The sequence below is a fragment of the Sus scrofa genome, chromosome 7 (assembly GCF_054392235.1).
Source record: "Sus scrofa isolate SSC_HxYL_T2T_F1_AM1 chromosome 7, Sscrofa_HxYL_maternal_Yorkshire_Landrace_v2.0, whole genome shotgun sequence".
NCBI lineage: Eukaryota > Metazoa > Chordata > Mammalia > Artiodactyla > Suidae > Sus > Sus scrofa.
In genome coordinates this window covers 133,130,595-133,151,572 of record NC_139389.1, presented here as the reverse complement: position 1 = coordinate 133,151,572, position 20,978 = coordinate 133,130,595, and the positions used below count along the sequence as shown (strand labels likewise).

The 20,978-nt window shown below is 42.1% G+C and overlaps 1 long non-coding RNA gene, 10 other non-coding genes and 1 pseudogene across 12 annotated transcripts in view; all 12 read right to left on the bottom strand.

Moving 5' to 3' along the window:
• Nucleotides 1-20,978, bottom strand: part of LOC110258339 (uncharacterized) — a 54,453-nt gene that overhangs the window by 7,125 nt on the left and 26,350 nt on the right. Inside the window, exons 24-37 of one of the 2 annotated variants that reach the window (XR_014811406.1) lie at nt 19,959-20,044; nt 18,213-19,401; nt 17,633-17,842; nt 16,558-16,634; nt 14,493-14,538; nt 13,845-13,921; nt 11,927-12,012; nt 9,583-9,669; nt 8,637-8,738; nt 7,118-7,201; nt 6,435-6,511; nt 3,190-3,243; nt 2,512-2,598; nt 1,521-1,609 (exon numbers count right to left, since the gene is read on the bottom strand). This is a non-coding gene — a long non-coding RNA (uncharacterized LOC110258339). Of the gene's footprint in view, nt 1-1,520; nt 1,610-2,048; nt 2,599-3,189; nt 3,244-6,434; nt 6,512-7,117; nt 7,202-8,636; nt 8,739-9,582; nt 9,670-9,860; nt 9,958-11,926; nt 12,013-13,844; nt 13,922-14,492; nt 14,539-16,557; nt 16,635-17,632; nt 17,843-18,212; nt 19,402-19,958; nt 20,045-20,978 lie in introns of those variants that run through there. The other variant, XR_014811407.1, reaches the window with a different exon arrangement.
• On the bottom strand, nt 2,057-2,129 carry LOC146402084 (small nucleolar RNA SNORD113/SNORD114 family). The gene has a single exon (XR_014811721.1). It is a non-coding gene; the product is annotated as a small nucleolar RNA SNORD113/SNORD114 family (small nucleolar RNA).
• LOC146402083 (small nucleolar RNA SNORA79) lies at nt 2,955-3,101 on the bottom strand. The gene has a single exon (XR_014811738.1). It is a non-coding gene; the product is annotated as a small nucleolar RNA SNORA79 (small nucleolar RNA).
• Nucleotides 6,017-6,090, bottom strand: LOC146402082 (small nucleolar RNA SNORD113/SNORD114 family). Its single transcript, XR_014811714.1, has one exon. It is a non-coding gene; the product is annotated as a small nucleolar RNA SNORD113/SNORD114 family (small nucleolar RNA).
• Nucleotides 6,628-6,697, bottom strand: LOC146402081 (small nucleolar RNA SNORD113/SNORD114 family). The gene has a single exon (XR_014811692.1). It is a non-coding gene; the product is annotated as a small nucleolar RNA SNORD113/SNORD114 family (small nucleolar RNA).
• Nucleotides 10,023-10,098, bottom strand: LOC146402080 (small nucleolar RNA SNORD113/SNORD114 family; annotated as a pseudogene).
• Nucleotides 12,491-12,563, bottom strand: LOC146402079 (small nucleolar RNA SNORD113/SNORD114 family). The gene has a single exon (XR_014811704.1). It is a non-coding gene; the product is annotated as a small nucleolar RNA SNORD113/SNORD114 family (small nucleolar RNA).
• LOC146402078 (small nucleolar RNA SNORD113/SNORD114 family) lies at nt 14,051-14,125 on the bottom strand. The gene has a single exon (XR_014811702.1). It is a non-coding gene; the product is annotated as a small nucleolar RNA SNORD113/SNORD114 family (small nucleolar RNA).
• Nucleotides 16,150-16,219, bottom strand: LOC146402077 (small nucleolar RNA SNORD113/SNORD114 family). Its single transcript, XR_014811708.1, has one exon. It is a non-coding gene; the product is annotated as a small nucleolar RNA SNORD113/SNORD114 family (small nucleolar RNA).
• Nucleotides 17,252-17,323, bottom strand: LOC146402076 (small nucleolar RNA SNORD113/SNORD114 family). The gene has a single exon (XR_014811623.1). It is a non-coding gene; the product is annotated as a small nucleolar RNA SNORD113/SNORD114 family (small nucleolar RNA).
• Nucleotides 19,536-19,610, bottom strand: LOC146402075 (small nucleolar RNA SNORD113/SNORD114 family). The gene has a single exon (XR_014811688.1). It is a non-coding gene; the product is annotated as a small nucleolar RNA SNORD113/SNORD114 family (small nucleolar RNA).
• On the bottom strand, nt 20,528-20,599 carry LOC146402074 (small nucleolar RNA SNORD113/SNORD114 family). The gene has a single exon (XR_014811618.1). It is a non-coding gene; the product is annotated as a small nucleolar RNA SNORD113/SNORD114 family (small nucleolar RNA).

Sequence of the window (20,978 nt, the reverse complement as noted above, 5' to 3'; positions counted from 1 at the left end):
GAAATGAATACTTAGCATCAGTAACTGGAGCACTCTCCCAGGTACAAAGTGCCAGAAAAACATAAAATAGGGGGTAGGGGGGCCTCCTGTCATTACCTCCAATCAGGTCACTAGTATCTGTGCCTGATGGAGGGAAAAAAAAAAAAAAACAATCTAGGTGAGAAGCATGCAAAACTATCCAAATTATGTCAGTACAACATGTAGTACTATATACCAGATACTATTAAAACAAATATTTTAAAAATGTTTCAGTTCATGAGTGTCAGTGGGGCAGAACTGTAATAATCACAATCCTTGTTTCACTGGCCCATGATTTGACTTCTTCTCATTTAATTTTTCACGGACTGATTTACAATAATAAACAGTAATAATGATGAACACAGTAACACTCCTGAACCCACTAAATTGCAAGAACAAAACCAATAGACATTTTACCATCTATGTCCTCATGATAAACCACGTCCTCTACACACACACACACACACACACACACACACACACACACACACGTAGATACAAAGATACAGACACACATATTTATCTATGTCCAATGTAACATTAAATCTCTTAGGTTAAGTGGATCTCGAACAGGCAAAATTGGGTTGATGATAATTCTTGTTTCGTACACTTGTATCACTGGGACACTTGGGTTATTTTAATTTTCTTTATATATAAATTTTCCCTTGTTGTTAATTTAGTCAGGTACTCATTTTCAAAAATAAAGTCAAAAGTAAAGACTCTACTTCCAAACAAGGGAGGAATTTTTGACTGTTAAGTCTGTGTACTTCTTTTTTGTGTGTCTTTTTGCCATTTCTTGGGCTGCTCTCATGGCATATGGAGGTTCCCAGGCTAGGGGTCGGATCGGAGCTGTAGCCGCCAGCCTACACCACAGCCACAGCAATGCAGGATCTGAGCCGTGTCTGTGAGCTACACCACGGCTCACGGCAATGCCGGATCCTTAACCCACTGAGCAAGGTCAGGGATCGAACCCACAACCTCATGGTTCCTAGTCGGATTCGTGAACCACTGCGCCACAACAGGAACTCCCAAAGTCTATGTACTTCTTAAGTAGAGTGGCAAACTGTTAACCTGAATTAAACAAATTCTTGCTTTATGAATAATCACATCATTGGTCATGAGTGGCCGCTGTGATTTTACTGGCTCTTTATCTTTAATTTTTATGTTTCTTTTTTTTACCAGCTCATTTTGTGGTTGATTATTTATAACCCAAGGAAAACACAACCAACCCAAGAACAAGATCCTTGACCAAGCCTAGAAGTGCCTATAATCCTCTTACTCTAAGAGGGGGCAATCAACCTTTCTAATGGAAACCTGTTTTTTCGGTTTTGCAAAATGATTGAGCCATGATCCTTTTCAGGCCAGTTTTTATCATTGGTCTCTGCCTGTGCTGCTTTGATTTGTTTTATGATTGCATGAAGACATCTCTTCTTTTTAAGAATTATAGGCCATCCATAAACAAAATGATGAAACCACGAATAAATATTTCATCTGTTACTTACCCTAATCTCTCTGCTCTCCTTGGCCACAAAGGTAAGAGCCAAGATCTTCATCATTAAATAAGGACGGAAACAAACAAGGTGCAGCCATTCTGGGGCACAAAGCAGATGTCAAAAAGAATACAATACATCCATCAATGGTTCATATTTTGCATCCATCCACTTAGTTAACCATTTGTTTAATCCTCATTTCTTCCTGAGTCAAACAGCTAGTAATTCTACTTCAAACTAAGAGCAAAGCATTGACTATTAAACACCTCTTTTTAGCTGCTTCTAACATAAAGTAGTAACACTTCATGTATATGTTTTCTTAATGGACCAAGGTGTTACAGAACTGAAGTAATATTCCTTGTTTTCTTTCACAGCTTCAAAATTGGTCTGTGTTCTGACCTCTTTCTTTTCTTTCACACGTATCTGTTTATTGACCCATTCATTTATCCAGTAGTAATATAAAACCAATGTCCATGAACCCTCTCAACTAGAGTCTCACTTCCCTGAGGTCACCCCCCCGCAAGTTATACACCAGCTCTCTTTTCGCCGTGGACCTCAGTGGTTCAAACATGACTGATCATAATTTTTATTCAGATGCATTCCCTTTACATCATTGGTCCAGGCGTGCCCCTTCCGCATTTAATTCGAACAAGTTTCAGACGTTACAAAGAACAGCCGTGAACCTGCCATCTTACTCCACAACCGAGTACCGACTCCCTAAATGAGCAGCTGCCTGGGTTTTTATCAAGAGGAGGATGTTTAAATAACCAATGCGACAAACATAAAATGAGATGCTTCCGTTTTGAAACAAAGGAAAGCTACGGGGTCATCGGGGGCCTCGTCTGTGCTAAATTGCATTCATCATAAATGCTGGTTCCCAGCACATGCTCATCCGCGCATGCTCTATGCATGACATGGACACGTTTAAGTACATTTCCTCTTTTTTAATGATTCCATAGAAGCCCGGGCGCTCCCCACCCAAACCAAGAACTTTATTACTCACATGACATGACATGGCGCTTTCTCCGAGGGACAAGGTGGCGGCTCTCCATGACTGGGGAATAATTTAATCAGCTGTGGGGCACACAACCTGTGGAGTGTAAAGTTCTTGATGAATGAAAAGGCCTGGACTTGGGGTTGAATTTAGTGAACAGGAGGCAACCATGACAAACATTCATTTTAAACAATGATTTATTGCACATTCTTCTCTCTGGCTCATGCATGGACCACATGTATTCAGGCACCCATTTTAATAATATAATCAGCACCCTTACGTAAGCCACCCAACATGAGAAGAACAAAGAGCCTCTGGGTCCCTAACCCACAGAACTGATTCTGAAGGGTGTCTGTTGTGCTGAGCCAGGTTTACTATGAACCTTGGTTTAGGACAATCTCATCATTGGTCCTTATGGGATCTCTGACTACCTTCCGTACCTTCTATTGTTCAACTGTTTGACTCTGCAAAAATCAAGAGTCACTATCGGACGGACAATCCATCCGCATGGTGCTCTGAGTGAAAACAGACCAGCTTGCTCTATGATGGACTGAAATCCCACCACCCACGGTGCAAAGTAGTGAGAGGAACAGCCATCAACGATATCCCACAGTTTTTCAGCACACATTGAATGCGCTAATTAGACTCCCTGGCAAAGACAGGACAGAGAACTCGACTATTACTCACCTTGAACCATGTGGGTCTTGATCATTGCGGCATGATTATCAGCGCCTGTCCGTTCTGCGAAGTACAAAGCAAACAGCACCGAAAAAGGGGGGGAGGGGAAATGAATATACATTCTTTTATAACTTTAAATTTTTAAAATAAGACAAGGTATACAGATTTTCGTGTTAAATAAAAGAAGCATATCCCTTGGCCAAAAGAAGAAAACTGCAAAATTCTCTCCGCTGCTTCATGGTTCTCCGCCTAGATTGACTTGCTATTTAGGTATTAATTCATTCATTTCATTAGTTTTTTCTCTTAATTAAATAAACAAACTAGAACTCATCACTGATCCAGAGCAAGAACACTGACGATGACTATTCTCCGTCTAAATGGCCTTTGCCATAAAGAGGCAACATCTCTGATGTACTTGGTAATGAACCTCAGAGTTCATTAGGATGACATTCAAATATAGACAGTTCGACAGTCGCCCTGACTGATCACATCCTCATCCTTGGTATGTAACACATTCCTGTTTCTGGTCTTTTTAAATTTTGTGTTCGGATGTAGCCAATTATCCATTTTTTGGTAACACAATGAACACCCATGGGGAAACTACCCACCCAAGGATGCAAACGTTGTGTGCCACCCTTACAGGCCTGTAAGCTTCTTACCCAGAGACTCCCTGACCACCCAGTTTACCCGCGAGGAGCCACTCTGGGGAGAAGAAAGCAAATGCTAAAAAGAATGAAACATCCTACATTTCCAATGTGCCCCGATATGCTAATGGAGGCAGGGAGAGCGGGTTTAGATTAATCTTACACTTTGGGCCATGTCCCTTGCTTCAACTGGCAGAAAAGTCACATCTCCTTTGATCTAATTATCTCAAGGATGAATTTTACAATGTTACCTAATATCACATATATGTGGAATCGAAAACATGGCATTTGTGTAGAGACAAATGAACATATATGCAAAATGGAAACAGACCCACAGACAAAGAGACCAGACTCGTGGTTGCCAAGGGGGCAGTGGAGGGAGTGGGATGGGCTGGGATTTGGGGTTGGTAGGTGCAAACGATTAGATTTAGAACGGATAAGCCATGAGGTCCTGCTGTACAGCACAGGGAACTTCAGCTGGTCTCTTGGGACAGACCATGATGGAAGATAATATGAGAAGAGGGAATGTGTGTATATGTATGACTGGGTTGCTTTGCTGTGCAGCAGAAATGGGCACAACATTGTAAATCAACTATACTTTAATTAAAAAAAAAAGATTAAAAAAACAAACCCAGATACGTTTGAATCCACCATCTGCATCAAGAGCCAGAGCTGTCTGTGAGGCTTCCATCCCAATGCTTCACCCATGCAGATAACCGCCTGCCTCTCTGAGCCTCCCTTGTGCAGAGTTAGAGTCGTCTCTTTTCAAGGAAATGTCATACCAATGAACAATGAACTCGATCCTACTTTATTCATTTATTTATTAACTCACAAATTAATGCAGACGCTATTCATTCTTTTTAAAGAAAGGGCACAAGAGTTAAAGGCTCAGAAACCCAGGACAGAAATGTGATTGTGTCTGTCTGTGTTCTTAACCAAACTTGCCAGAGCCAGGATTTTTGTCTTAAGAGGAGCATCATGGGAGTGGAACCGGTTAAATCAATAATTCTTCCAAGACACGTTCGTCACTGGCCCATGCTTTGTCCCTTCAAGCTACTGATTGTTATTAACTTATTCATTTATTCACTGTAATGATAAAATTGCACACACTCAGTGCAACAGAACTGAATAATAGTAATGCATGTGCAGTTAGTTGCTCATTACTAAAGAGATAACAGACTGTGTAATTCTGTAATGGAATTTAGTGAGAACAATAGCTGTTGTTGCATGACAAACTGTTATCACTGGCCTTCTTTAATTTAAATTGTGCTTAATCTTTTATTTAATTTTATAAACGTTTTTCCTATTTAGGAATAGAACAAACCACCAGTAGACCAAAGAACATCCCAGAATGTAAAATTGACAATTCATACATCTGTCTATAAGGTGGTGCATTCTGAAGGATTAAAAAAAAAAAAAAAAAAAAAAAAAGAATCCAACTCCTCAAAAATAGATCCCAGAATGTAAAATTGACACTTCATACATCTGTCTATAGGTGCTGCATTCTGAAGGATTAAAAAAAAAAAAAAAAAGAATCCAGCTCCTCAAAAATAGATACCTGTTTCATTAGGTAGGTATAGTTGGTTCATGTTTTTATTCACTTATTCCTGTATTTTACTGAAGTATAGATGATTTACAATGCCGTGTTAGTTTCAGGTGTATAGCAAACTGATTCCGTTGTGCATACACATTCTTATTCTCCTTCAGGTTCTTTTCCCTTATAGGTTATTACAAAATACTGAGTAGAGTTCTTTGTGCTATAGACTAGTTCCTCATTGCTTATTTATTCATTTTTTTTAAGGCCACACCTGCAGCATATGGAAATTCCCAGGCTAGTGGGTGAATGAGAGTTGCAGCTGCCAGCCAACACCACAGCCACAACTGAGCTGCGTCTACAACCTACACCACAGCTCATGGCAACACTGGATCCTTAACCCACCGAGTGAGGCCAGGGGTCAAACCCACATCTTCATGGATAGTGGTTAAGGTCACCACCTGCTGGGCCACAATGGGAACTCCCTATTTATTCCTATTTGCTACATCTTCATGCATTAATTTACTTAGACTGCACTTGTAGTAATAGAATCATTACCCTTGACCCAGAAAAGTGCAACAACAGCCTAACGGAGTATTTGGCACGGCTCTCCATAGGGCCATTTCCAGCAGAGGAATGGGTGAGATGTCTTCTCGTGTTAGACCTCAGATGTGCAAACGATGCTATTAACCAGCCTTGACTTGGACACCACCAGTTGTCACCAAAGGTCCAAGCACATGAATCTTCTTCTTCACATACTCTTTGCCTGTTGATTTGCTTATTAAGTTATGACTTACGAATAAAGAAATACACATGAATCAGAAAAAAAAAAAACTAGAATAAGAGCCTTGATATCCCGAATGTCTACCTAGAAAATCATTTCCCAGACACTAGATCTGTTTCTTGAATTGACCTCAGTGTGTCCTACATGGACGCCTCAATGCAGTATTTCCTATCAATGCCATGTTCCTCCTTGGACTATGGCTCCCTTCTGTGATAAAAGTTCCTACTTCTTAAGAAGGCACTGGCCCCTAGAAACCACCCAAACCAAGACGAGTGCTTTGAAGATTACTCACACGATCTCCACGCTCCTAAGAAACCACTGAGTATGAGGCCAGGGCAGAGTGCTAAAATCAGCACAAGACGGACTGTTCTGGGGGTACAAGAACAGAAGATCAAATTTGAGACCGTCTACGCACTGGTCACTTGCATTCCACCATGCATGTACTCAATCAATGGATATTTATTAATTCACAGTATTCTCTTCTGTTGGATCTCAGCGTTCCAGACACGTAGTCATCGTGCAACTCATACGCCACGGGTAGTCATCATCGATCCAACACCAGCCCTCTCTTTTTTCATTTATTTCTATTTGCATATTGATCAAATCACTAGTTCACTCATAATAATGTTTAATTCCTATGATTCATAAAAACCCAGGAAGAGTTTTCATATGTATAATCGGTACATAGAATAATTTGCCCATCGATATATTAATATCAGGGTTAATCTTTAATTTCTTGCTTGAATCCCTGAAATCATGCCTGTAGAACTCCATCAAACATTTGTACTAAGCTCCCTAATAAATCTAAATTTTTTGCACTAAATCTTCAGTTTTACGTATGTTCGGTAACCAACATGTGCATCATATATGGCTCGTCTGCAGTTGGCCATCTCGGATTATGTTTCACACTTTTGAATCATGTTTTGCAAACTCTTAAGAAAACCACCCAAACAAGACAAGAACTTTGTAACTCACACGGGTCTTGAGGCTCCTAACACAGACGCGTCCAAAGAGCCCCTGACCATGGGAGATGCTTAAATCTACTCCAGCGCATTTATCCTGAAGAGTACAAAGCAGACCAAGAAATTAAAAAAAAAAAAAATCGGACCTCATCTCCATTGATCCTTGATTTCTGTATTTCCATTACTCATTGAGGTATTTATTACTTTTCCAAAATGAATCTCTTTTTTTTTGTTTGTTTATAAAAGGAATAACTTCAAACTTGGCGCTTATCCAGACCAAAAATTGGCTCTTACTAGGCAATGTCTATGTGATCCTAAACCAAAGAGGTGACATTCTGGAATTCTTTCTTAATGAACATTAATGTTTTCTGTTAACTGGTAGTATTTTTTGCCTCACCACATATGTTCATGTTGAAAAATGCTTCACCTTCCTCTTTACTGATTTATATTTGTTGACTGGTTCTATCGTTGCGTCACGACTAACAGTAAATCTAAATCTATGAATCTAAAATAAGGACATGATATTCGTATACTACTGACATCTGCCCCAGGATCATTTCAAACAGAGGGAATAGACAAGGTCTCACTTTGAACTTCAGAGTCCCATACATGTATTACTCATCACCTGTTAACGGTCCACGTTAGCCCCTCATTTTCTTCATTTGTTTCACATGTGTATCGATTAAATCATCAATTCATGGATATTAACAGAAACACATTATTTAAGAAAACCCAAGAACAAGACCCTTAGATATTCTTAAAGTCTGCCTGTAGAATCTTTTCCCACATGTACTATACTTTTTCATTAAATGCCTTCAGCATCAATTAGCCCATAGGATGTTTCCTATGACATCTCTTATTGGGCAATGGGTAACTTCATCAAAAGCGTATTTCATACGTTTTAATAACGCCAGGAATGCACTTAAACAAATGACTGTAAGCAAGATGAGATCTTTGACTACTGTTGACACCAAGCAGAACCCTGTGGGCTCTGCTTTCTGTGTCCCCCATTTCTTGTTTTTAGAGAGTAAACTTGAGCCTCCACAACCTTCCCTGAGTTCCTAGGGACGGGTTCAAACAGTTGCTAATCAGGGAAGGGAGGGGATGCAGAGACCAGGGAGGAGCCATCGAGAAACAACAATGCAGCCTTGGGGCAGGGTCCTGGTTCCTCCTCAAGGACTATAGATAGGAATACCTTTGAGTTCTGCATCATTAAAACTCCCCAAAAATGTAAACAAGAGAAGACAACCACCAGAACCAGCCCTGGGCCACTAAACACCTTTGAAGAAGAGTGCAAGCTCGCACTTAACCGGATCCTGATCAGTGGCCCTACTTCCTGCTGCCAAACTGTAGAACCACTTCCTCTTCTCTTCCAAAGGGAGGGCACAGGCTTTAGGACCTTAGCCTGCCATGGCCCCTTTGCCTGGCAAAGCCATAAAGATAGTTGTTTATCCTTTGGGCACAACTCTGGCTCCGCATTTGTATTTGGCACCAGTGGACAGAGGTGGAGTTTTGGCGACGCTATCACTTACCTGTTCTCTTTTCAGCATCTGCTAATGGTCCATGGTAGACAACACATTAGGCAACATAATCTTGACTGCGGCAGAACCTAAGATCAGTTTGATGCGGCCGTTCTGAGGGGTACCCAGCAGACACAATGATAAAAAAAAAGTTGAGACATTCTTCTCTCCCCTTTTACCCACACTTTCCATCCTCCATGTGCATAACCCTGTGTTTATTAATCCACAGGAATTTTTATTTTTCTTTCAGTACAATAAATATCAAACCCGCAACGGACTCAGGGCAGTAACTACTACTTATCACTGTCCATATCACGCTTAATTCACGACATAATATATTTGGGCCCTTTATTATCTATTCCAATATATATATTAATATTCATTTCCTGACTACATATTTTATTGATGAACAATGCTTCACCCTCTTCATCTTTATTCATTTACACATTTGCTAATTTATTCTGCCATGGATTCTTTTATAATTATATTTTTAAAATTCATGAACGCAAAGACCAAGAAGAAGATCACTGTATAATCCTGAAATCTATTTACAGTCCCTTAAAACAGGGTGAGTGTACTAGAGACCTTTGGTGCTGGACCTCAAAGTTCCAGACACACAGAATTTCTCACATATGACATAGGACACTCACCATCTTTAGACCATGACTGGCCATCTTTCTTTGCAGTCTCATCTATATTTGCTTATTCATTCATTAATGCAAAATAAGATTCTTGAATATCCCATAACATCCCCCTGTAGTCATTCCTTTTAACTGTCTCTTTCACTGAACAGAAATCAATGTCCACTGACGGCTTACTCAATGTCAAGGTTCATGTTAATCTGATACTAAATATCAGTATGGTTGGGACTCTTTGATTATATGCAATACTTTTTAATAACACAGTGAATAATTTTTTAAAAACCCACCTAAACCACGTCAAGAACTTCATTACTCACGATGTTCTCCACGCTCCTGATACAAAGACGCAACCATACAGCTTGTGATTCTGGAAGAATCCCTAAATCAGCACAAGCACGTCCATTCTGAAAAGCAGAGAGCAGAGCAGATGATTAAAAAATTGAGACATTCTATCCATGGATCCATAGCTTACACCATTCATTTATACAATCATGCAAGGATTTACTGAAATAGATTAATATCTTTTTCTTAATAAATCAGATTGGCAAACTGGATTTGAAAGTGTGGCAGTCAATAATAACTGATCATTACTCACGGTTCTATTTGCCTCCGTTCATCAAAGACAGGACGCACTTGGTCAAATACACATGGTACATGTATTGTTCATTCGACATCACGACATTATTTTCCCTCACACATTCCAGATGTCACTTTGAAAGGTCAATTCGAACTGAGTTAATGAGCTGGATTTTGTCCATGGGACCCTCAGAGTTCCAGACACATACCCACCATATATGGTAACTCATATACCATCAGTGATCACCACTGATCCAATAGTGTCCCTTTTTTCTCCGTTTACTTCTGTAGGTTTGTTGATAATTACTTCACAAACAGTAATTTTTAAATCCTTTGATTCGCAAAAACTCAGGAATACTTTTTATATTCCTAATCTGTACATAGAATTATTCTCATAATGTATTGCTCATTAAGGATCCACAGTTTTTCTTAGCTACATTAATTGGTATAAGGGTAACTATACCCTATCTTTATCACTGAGATAGAATGGCATTCTTTCAATATATTTCGCACCTTTTTAAAATGAATCACTTAAAAAAATGCAACAACACTGAAACCAAGAAAGTAACTATTACTCACATCAATCTCTGTCTTGCTATCATATTCAGGCAACTGCAGAGCTCTGATGAACTTTTTAATTAACATTTTTAATAACAGGGATACACAGTGAGGTCCTACTGTACGGCACAGGGAACTACATCCAGTCTCTCGGGACAGAACACGATGGAAGAGAGTGTGAGGAAGAGGATGTCTGCGTATGGGTGTCTGGGTCACTTTGCTGCATGGCAGCACTTGGCATAACCCTGCAAGCCAACTATACTTTAAAAATACTGTAAATAGCCCCACACAGGTGACCCAATCTGAGACTACAACGGTGACGGTTACTCACCGTGGTCTCTTCCCACTTAAGCAGGCAGCGGGCCATCTTGGTGAGAACAGAAGCCAAAATCAGCTTCAGCATCTGCTCTGAACAGTCACAAGCGGAGAAGATGATAAAAATCCTCTTGAGACCTTCTCTCCACTGACTCAGTTTCCACAGTTCGTTGGCAAAGCCACCTAGGCATTTGTTAATTTATGGTAATATTGATTTATTTTCCTCCTAGTGAATCAAAGGTCCACACTGTAACGGAATCAGTCGGCGCACTGCCATTCTCACTCCAGGGCAGGCTCCCTCAATCCTTTTCTCTTCCTTTCCAGTTCACGACAGCGCGGGCCTTTGGGATGTATTTTAACAAGGAACAGTGTTTCTGCTCTTCGGATTCATTCATTTACTTGATTTATCCTGCTACTGATTTCTTAGTAAAAATGCGTTTAGATATTCGCGTACAAAGAGACGACAAATATGATTCTCCTATCTGCCTGTCATCCCCAGAGAGGATCCCTTCAACGGGGCAGGGGTTCATTAGATTTCTTCCGTAAAGGACCTCAGAACTCGAGACTGTAGGGTTCCTCACCAAAGACTCTACCAAGTCATTTATCGGGTCACTTACCTAGATTTGGCTGTCATTACCCTCATTCATGTCAACCTAGTTTTTATTGATGAATTCACCCATTCACTAATAATAATCAAATAAATGCTGAACGGTCACAAAAAGTTTAAACAAACAAGGTCCTTGGCTCTTCCACTTGTCTATAGAATTATTTCCCACAGAAACGGTCCTTAATTGACCTCCAAGTTTCTTTTGTTTGTTTGTTTCTTCTTAGGGCCACACCCACGGCACAGGGAGGTTCCCACGCTAGGGGTCCAATCGGAGCTGTAGCTGCCGGCCTCCACCACAGCCACAGCAACGCCAGACCAGAGGCTCATCTGCAACCTACACCACAGCTCACAGCAACACCGGATCCTGAACCCACTGGGCGAGGCCAGGGATGAAACCCGTGTCCTCATGGATACTAGTAGGATTCATTACCACTGCGCCACAGTGGGAACTTCCGACCTCAAAATTTCTGATATAGATCTATTAATATAACACTTCATACTAACCCTACTTTTACTAATCGGCCGTGGTTGATAAAGAATGCAATGAAAACCTTATAAAAAAATAAAAGCACAAAACCAAGACCAGAATTTTAACTGTAACTCACATTGTTCCCTACATTCTTGACACGGAGATGCAACCACAGAACTCGTGACCGTGGTGGAATGCGTCCATCAGCCCAACGCGATGATTCTAAGGGTGTAAGACCAAGTAGGAGATAAAAAAGAAGTTACGGTGATACGTTCATTAGTCCTGGAATTTTACCTTTCATTTAGTTAGTTACAGAAGTAGGTAGTGAACTGGGAAATTTTATATTTTATTTTCCCCTAAGAAAATGAGGAATATGGATCTCGACACCAAGAGAGAAGGCACATATTTCACTTACCAATAACTCTATCACCCTCAGTCTAAGAAGAACATTCCTGTACCATACATTTCCTAGTGAATTCTTGTTTCTAATATATATAAATAGTATTTCTGGCCTAACAATATATTTCTATAACTGGACAAAGTTTCACCGCCCTCATTGTCATCTATTCGTACACTTACTATTTCATTGATCCAATTATAGAAATGGAAAGAAAATGCATGAACATAAAACAAGATCCTTGTATATTCCTGACACGTGTCTATAGGATCCCCTGAAACGGGGGCAATGGGCCAGAATCCACTGGACCTCAGAGCCGCAGACATGTATTCATTGTCCACGACTCATAATGCACCGAAGAGGCATCAGTGATCCAATGTTGTACCTATTCTCTTCATTCATTTCTACAGTGTTTATTAATTCACTGATAATAATTTAAAAACCCAATCATTCACAAAAAGCCAGAAAAGCCCCAAATCCCTATTTGTATACAGAATTAGTTTCACATCAGTACATCTCTTTTCTTTACGCTCTTTATTTTTATGTGACATATTGATTCAATATTTATCACTGGGCTATATTTGGCCATTCTTAGTACATACGGTAATTTAAAACGATAAAAGAAAAACCCTAACAAATCACTGAAATCCACACAAAATTTGACTATAATTCATATTGGCCTCCATGCTCCTAACACAGAGATGCAATCTTAAAGCTCACTGAATCACTTCAAGTGTGTTCTTTTTGAACAACACAAAGCAGTTGATAATTAAAAAAAGAGGAGAAAAATTACTACCATTGATTCCTATTTTATACATTTAATGCATTCAACCATCAGCAATTTATAACTTTATCACCGTGTGGAGATTTTTCTTCTACAGTCAAAACCAAGCTCAGCCTTGACTGGGGCCCACTCCAATAAACGGACTCAATTCTTCACACACATAAGATTCTTGGGCAAAGAATTGGTATACTTGAGCCGTTTATTACAAAGTGGGTATCAGTGGGGCCATTTTCCCCAAAACATCTTCCCTGTCCTCAGGTCTTCCTGGGAAGCAATCGTTTAACTTATCTTCTCCATATACTCTTTCCATATCTTCCAGGGTTCTATCGTTCATTCATTAGGACCCTTCCATCTGAAGGTCTTAACCCCAATGGAAGACAGGAATGGATCCAGTCCCAACACCTCTCCAAAGGAGCCAATACGAGACCAAAATGGACTTTGGGTTCTCTGGGACCTCAGGGATCCAGACAGCGATTCCTCGTTGACCATGCCTGATACGCTACCAATCCTCACTACAGGCTCATTGAGGTCCAACTTGACACCCACACATGTCTCCATTCCTGTCAAGCCCGTCATTACTTCACTGACAAGAATCCAAGAGAGACGTGTGGATGAGGGGCAACAAAGACCCCTCAAAGACCAAGACCCTCCAACCTCCCTAACTACTTGCTCCTCCTTACCCACAGAGACGGGCCCTCTTTCCTTCTTGAATATCCATGTTCTATATCCTCAACTCATCAGCATAAGGGGGTACTTCTTCCTGGTTGGTGCACCATCATTCACCTTCGGATTCTATTTAGGACCCCGGCAATGACGTTGAAAACCGTGATGCCAATAACCCAAATCAAGACAGCAGCATGGGCCAAGACTCACCTTGGTCTCTCTCCTGCCATAACCCCAAGAGGGGGAGTCTCATCCCACGGAGGCTGGCATCGCCTTCGGCTTCTGCCCTAAAAAGTACCAAATGGAGAAGACGAGACAAAGACTGAGATTCCATCGATTGGGTTCTTGATACTTTCCTTGGTTCTATTAGAATCAAGGATGAAAAGGCATGAAGAGAAGGACTGTGTTTCTTTGGTATGGATCTCAGACTTCCAGGCATATGTTATTCGTCATCGATAACTCATACTTTGGAATCTGTCATCACTGATCCATAAAAGACCACTTTCTCTTCATTCACCTTATATTCTTTATTGACTAGTTTGTTAGCTTACTGGTTACAATTTTTAAAACTCCATGGTTAGTAAAACCCAACAAAGCCTTGGTCTATGGTATGTTTCTAGAACTTTTCTCACATCATAATCTCTCATATTTATTATCAGTTTTCACATACTCATTAATCAATATAATATTTTATATTAATTGCTTTATTATCAATTAAATAAAATGCCCTTCTTTAGTTATAAGTCAAACATCATATTAATAGAGTGAATGCACCGAGACAAACACCCAGCTGAGTTTAGTAATTTGATCCTGCTCACACTAGTCTTCTGGCTCCTAAGACAACGATGCAGTTCTCACCTGGTGTTCAAGGAAGAGGGCTTCATTTAGGTCCAGTGTGTCCATTCTGAGGAGTATAAAGCACAGTAGTTGAAAAACATGGTTGAGACAATTTCTCCATTGATTCCTGATTCAACACTCACATAATTATTTAGACAATCATTACTTTAAGGTAAATGTTTAGTGTGTTGAGAAAAAGAACAACATTGACCCTGACACTGAGGCAGAACATGACCATCATTTGTAACTTATCCTGTGTCCGTCATCCTTACCCTAAGTGGTAACAGTCATGAACCATCCATTTCCTATTGCAATTCAGGGTTTCCATGGTAGATGAATAAAGTTTCTTATCTCAAAACATATTTTGCTATTGGCAAATTGTATTAAAACATGGATCCTTTTATATGATGTTTATTTATAAAATCTCGCATTATCGAATGATCATAGTGAAATGAAAATGCATGAATATAAAGGGCAAAAAAAGATCTTCATTATTCCTGACATCTGCCTATTGGATGCCTTCTCCACTTGAAAACAGACTAGACCTATTTAATATTGGACTTCACATTCCAAACACATTCACTGTAAACAACTCGTACTGATGACCAGAAATCATGGATCCAATATTATTCCTTTTTCTAAATACATTTCTATTGATTGATTGGTTTTGTAAAATTCACAATATTATCAACACAATTTAAAAACACAAGGAGAGCTGTGATGTATACAGAATTCTTCTTCCTTTAACATATCTCTCATTAAGCTCTCAGTTTTCTGGAGTTTCTGTTGTGGCTCAGTGGTGAACGAACCAACTAGTATCCCTGAGGACGTGGGTTCGATCCCTGGCCTCACTCAGTGGATTAAGGATCTGGTGTTGCTGTGAGCTGTGGTGTAGGCCGGCAGCTATAGCTCTGATTCGACCCTCAGCTTGGGAACTTCCATGTGCTGCAGGTGTATCCCTAAAAAGACAAAAGACAAAAGACAAAAAAAAAAATTCGCCTTAATCAACATAATGGTTTGTACACTGATCCTCAACACTGGGATGCGGCTGCCTCCTGTACTTATATTCCACTGTGATAAAGCAATGAATTACTTTAATAAACAAAGTGAGAAAAGAACTTCAACCATCATTCACATTAATCTCCATCCCGCGATGACAGAGAGGCAACCACAGAGCTCATGCCCATGGAAGACGCCAAAGCACACGCATAGAAGGTGATGAAGATACTGAGACCTAATCGCTACTGATCCTTGTTTTCTAATTTTCACTTATTCAGTATTTGCTATTTTTTCTTTCTGTCTATATTTTTTTGCATTGTTAAAAGAAAAAACTCAATCATTCGTCTGAGGCAGAACAGTTAAAGCGACCCTTACTTCTGCTTTTCGATCTAACCTCGGTCAGAGAGGTGGCCCTGCCCCATTTACTTAATGAGCATCCCTGCTTTCAGGGTTTACGGACAGTCTCTTTCCCCCACGAGATATGTTCCTACTTGGACACTGCATCACCCTGTGTTTCCTTACATGTTAGCTTATGCTGGCTTGATGGCTCTAACACAGCTCTAGTCAGAGCAGCAAATCTAAGTCTGTGAAATAACACAAGGAGGTGATGTATCCGTATTCCTGACATCGCTCTACAGGCACAGTGACACCCGAGGCAAGAGGCGACTCGGGCACTGGGTTGGACCTCAGAGTTTCAGATGTTGTCATCGTTCAGGACTCCTCCCGTCACGACCCTCATCACTGGTCCATGACCGAGTCTCTGCACCTCGTTCATTTCCGTACTGGTATCGATGCTATCATTACTTCATTGAGAAGCGTCAATACAATACAGGGTTCGCGACGTCCCCCCAGAACAAGGTCCGCCAACATCCCTAAGCTCAGTCTGTAGCGTCCTTTCCCACCGAGGGGCTCTCTCTTCCACTCTCCCACCTCAGTCCTGCCCATCATCCCTCAGCAGACAGTGAGGCACAGCCCCTCTCGCGTGGAATGATGAGTACCTTTCAGATTCATTCCACGCTTTCTAATAGTACCCTGAGTACCCGCAAACAGACCACCCGAGCCCAACAACAACCTGCCCCACGGTCACCTTCGCTTCTTTGCTGGCGCGGAGGCGGCCTGACAATCTTGAGCTCAGCAGAAGCCGAAAGAGCGGGAGCATGTCCTCTGAACAACAACAAGCAGACAAGGTTTTAAAAATATTGAGATAGTCTCTCCCTTGATCCAAATCTTCCACTATCCATTTGCACAGTAGTGGAGTCACTTATTAATTCTAGGTAAGTTTATTTCTTTTTCCCTTAAGGAATAAAATGTCTAAGTTGTAATTGACTCAGTCAGTACCTATTACCTGTGACTTCCTATATCACCATCAGCCTAAGATGTGATAACCATATACCATATCTGTCCTAATGGTTATCAGTATTTTCAGTATGTTAATGTATTAATATAAGTTAGTAATTTTAGCCCAATGATATATTTCTATAATTAGATATGGCGTTACATTCATCTTTATTTTTTGGCTGTGCCTAAGGCACGCAGAACTTCCTGGGCCAGGGATTGAACCCCCACCACACAAGTGACATGCTAAATCCTTAACTTCTAGGCCACCAGGGAACTCCATCATTTTAAAATGTTCACATTAGTATATTGACTCTTACATTGATCCAATTAAAAAAAAATGCAAATGGCATGGTCGCAATGACCAAAAAGAAAGATCTCTGGGTATTCCTAATTTCTGCCTGAGAGATCACCTCAAACAGTTCATCGGACCAGATGCCCCCGCACTGGACCTCAGCGTTCCAGACATGTATTCATCGTTCACGACTCACACGCCACCAGGAGTCATCATCGATCCGATATTGTCCCTCTGTTTCTACATATAGATCTAGCTCCTCATTGTTTCAATCAAAAATGCAATAATCATTTTCGAAGTACAACTACAGAGATACAAGAACCAAAGAAACCAAGAGCCTTGATGTACATAGAATGATTCCTCGTTTAATCCATCTCACATAAATACTCTCAGTTTTCAATATGTTCATGAAAACACACTCGACACTACATGCAGCTGCCTCATGTACTTATATTTCACATTTCTTAATAATACAGTGACTTACTCTAATAAAAAAACCTATCTGAGAAAAGCACTTCAGCTATTAACTCACATTAATTTCCATCCTCGGACAATGCAGAGGGGACCACAGAGCTCACGGCCACGGAAGATGCTAAATTATGCCAGTGCATTCATTCTGGGCAGCACACAGCACAGACGATGACAAAGGTATTAGGACGTAATTGGCACTGCTCTCTTTCCTGTATGTCACTTACAAAGTATTTAACCGTATATTACTTTTCTTTCCATCCATAAAATTACTCTGTTAAAAGAAAAAAAATGAAAATTTTGTCTGAAGCAGAACAATGAAACTGCCTCCTACTTAAGCATTTGCATCTAACTTTGAACAAAGAGGTGACCCTTTCCAATTTATTTCACAGAATCAAGGTTTTCAATGTTTATGCACAGTATCTATTAACTCCCAAGACAATTGCTACTTCTACAATGCACGAACATATTTTTTCCGTATACACTTACTAATATTTGCTTAATGATTCTGGCACGCAGCCATTCCTAACAAACCCACGACAAAGAAATAAATACGAGAACACATGACCTTTGTATATCTCTGGCATCTCTCTACAGACACAATTTCCCCCAAGAGAGGAGACTCCTTAGGTGCTGGGACAGACCTCAGAGTTTCAGAGATGCTTTCTTCCTTCAGGACTCTTCCCGTCACGCGCCTCATCACTGGTCCGTGACGGGGTCTCTGTGCCTCCTTCACGTGTATTACTTCATTGACGGATTCAGCAATTCCCACACAGTCATTCAGACACTCAGTCATTCACAACACCCAAGAAGACGTGTGACGTCACCGTGGGATCACGCTCAATCCGCTCCAGCGTGAGCACGTTTGACAGCACAAAGCACAGCCAATGATGAAAAAGAGAAAGAAAAGAAAAGGGATCACCGTCGCGTCTTGCCTCTACATTTCATCTGCCCTGTTACTTAACAATGTAAAGCATAGCCATGCTTTAGAGACTGTTTTGTCTCTTGACTGAAAGAACTACCTCAAACTTGAAACTGACTCACAACAATACAGGAAATTTCTAACACTTACAACTCTTCAAGTCTCTCTGATAATTGGCCACAAAGGTGACCGTTTGACTGACTTATCTCATAAGGAGCGCTGCTGTTGGCAATTTTGATTAATATTTCTTTCTTCAACATATTTGCTCATAATTAGACAACAACATATGCTCTTCAACTATTACCTATAACTTTCATGGTGTTCTCCTTGCTGTATGAATACTTTGAAAACGTATACGCTGTAAGAACCCGAACTTTCTGTGTTCCTAACACCTGTCCACAGGATGGCCTAAACAGAGCCAAAGAGGATGGACTGTGTGGGGCCACAGGGCTTCAGACCCTTGTCATGCGTCATTCATGACTCACCACTGGGACCTGACCCATGTTCTAATCATCACGGGTACATTAGGCCAATGTCACTTCCCATGTTCATGTTTTGGGATCAATTTAATGTTTCCTTCATAACAAGAAGTACTTGATTAACGAAAATCAGAGTACAAGACACCTGAATATCCCTGATGATCTAAGTAGTACCAAAAGAGATTGTATCTTCCTTTGGTGAAATCCCTATTGTCAATTAACCAGCATAAAGGTTCATGCCTTAGTTCTCAAGGGACGATTAGTCACCTGGGGATTCTACATAGGACATTTTAAAGACATGGAAAACACTGGCCCCGATGACCCAAACCAAGACAGCCCGAGGCCATGCCTCACCTTGGGATCTCTCCTGCCACCACCGCCAGAGGAGGGGTCTCGGCCCCACGCAGCCTGGCCTGGCCTTCGGCTTCCACCCTATAAGGGAGGCCCAAGAGACAAGGTGACACCCACAGTGAGACGCCATCGACTGGGCTCCTCGGGCGGTCGGCGCTGCCCCGTTGGGCTCGAGGATGGAAAGGCAGGAAGAGAAAGGCCCCGTTTCCTTGCGAGTGGACCTCAGAGTTCCAGACACACATTATTCGTCATCGATGCCTCATACGCTGGCATTGATCATCATCGATCCAGAAAAGGGGGACCTTCTCTTCCTTCGCCATGGCCCGTGGAGTCAGGCATTCCTCCCTGCACGGCCACTGGGCAACCCAAGGGGCCCGCCCCACCCAACGAGGCCTCGCCATCCCTCGGGGAGCCTCTAGGACCCGTCCCCTGGCTTTCGGTCTCTCTGGGCCGCGGAGGACCAGCTGGGCCCCTGTGCAGGACGTCCAAGAGACCTTCCTAGCCAGAGCTGTCCCATCCCTGGGACGCCAGAGCCCTTCTGGACTGCTGGCCTCGCCCGCATCTGCCGCCCACCCTCCACCAGCCCCTCGCACTGCCCTGCCCAGCCCAGCCCCGACAAGCCCTGGGATGCTGCTCACACTGGTCCCCTGGCTCCAAAGACAACGCTGCCATCCTCGCCTGCTCATCCAGGAAGGAGCCGGCCTTCGGGCCTGGCGGCTGCCTGCTGAAGAGTACAAAGCCAAGAGCAGGAGACCCAATGGCACAGCCATTCTCCAGGCTCGCGGCTTCCACATGCACGCCTCCATCGGGGCAACCCTGCTGGCAGGGCACAGCCCTGTCTCGGGACACCCACCAACCACCAGCTGGCCGCCCAGCCCCGGGACAGAGGTGGGCCCTCCCTGACCCTGCCTACCTCACCCTTGCCCCACGGCCTCAGCCTCGGGGACATCAGCCCAAGACCTCTGGCCAACCTGCAGCCCATGGCATGGCAAGAGGCAGACCATGGGGGGTGGGGTCACCAGGGACCTGGCGCCTTGGGAATGCCGGCCCTCCCTCGCTCTCCTCCTTCAGTTCTGGCAGGCTGGTCCACAGGGGCTCCCACTGGCCCACTGGGCGAACGCAAGCACCAGGAAGGCCCCCCAGAGGACACACGGACGGCCCCCCTGGATGCCTGGCCTCGCCCGTGAGGGTCACGGCACGGAGGACATTGGACCTCAGCGTTCCAGACACGTATTCATCGTACACGACTCATACGCCACCAGTAGTCATCATCGATCCAATACTGTCCCCCTTTCCTACTTAACACTCTAATTTCTTTGTCGACTCAATTGAAAACATGCAGTGGTTCTCTGGGGCCGAGCACTTAAGGATCAGCCTTGTCACTACTGTGGCGGGGATTGGATCCTTGGCCTGGAAACTTCTGTTTTCCACACAAGGACCAAAATAAATTAATCAAATCAAAAAGTGAGGAATCATTTTAGAAGTACCTTTTACAAACAACATACTAAACAAGCACCTCGAATCATTCTTCCCCTAACACATCTCAGACCAATGCTCTCTTTCGCTATAGGTGCCTTAATCTATATCATGGTCTATACTCCATACTCAACACTCAGATGCCGCTGCCTCCGCTACTTAGATTCTGCATTTCTTTTGGA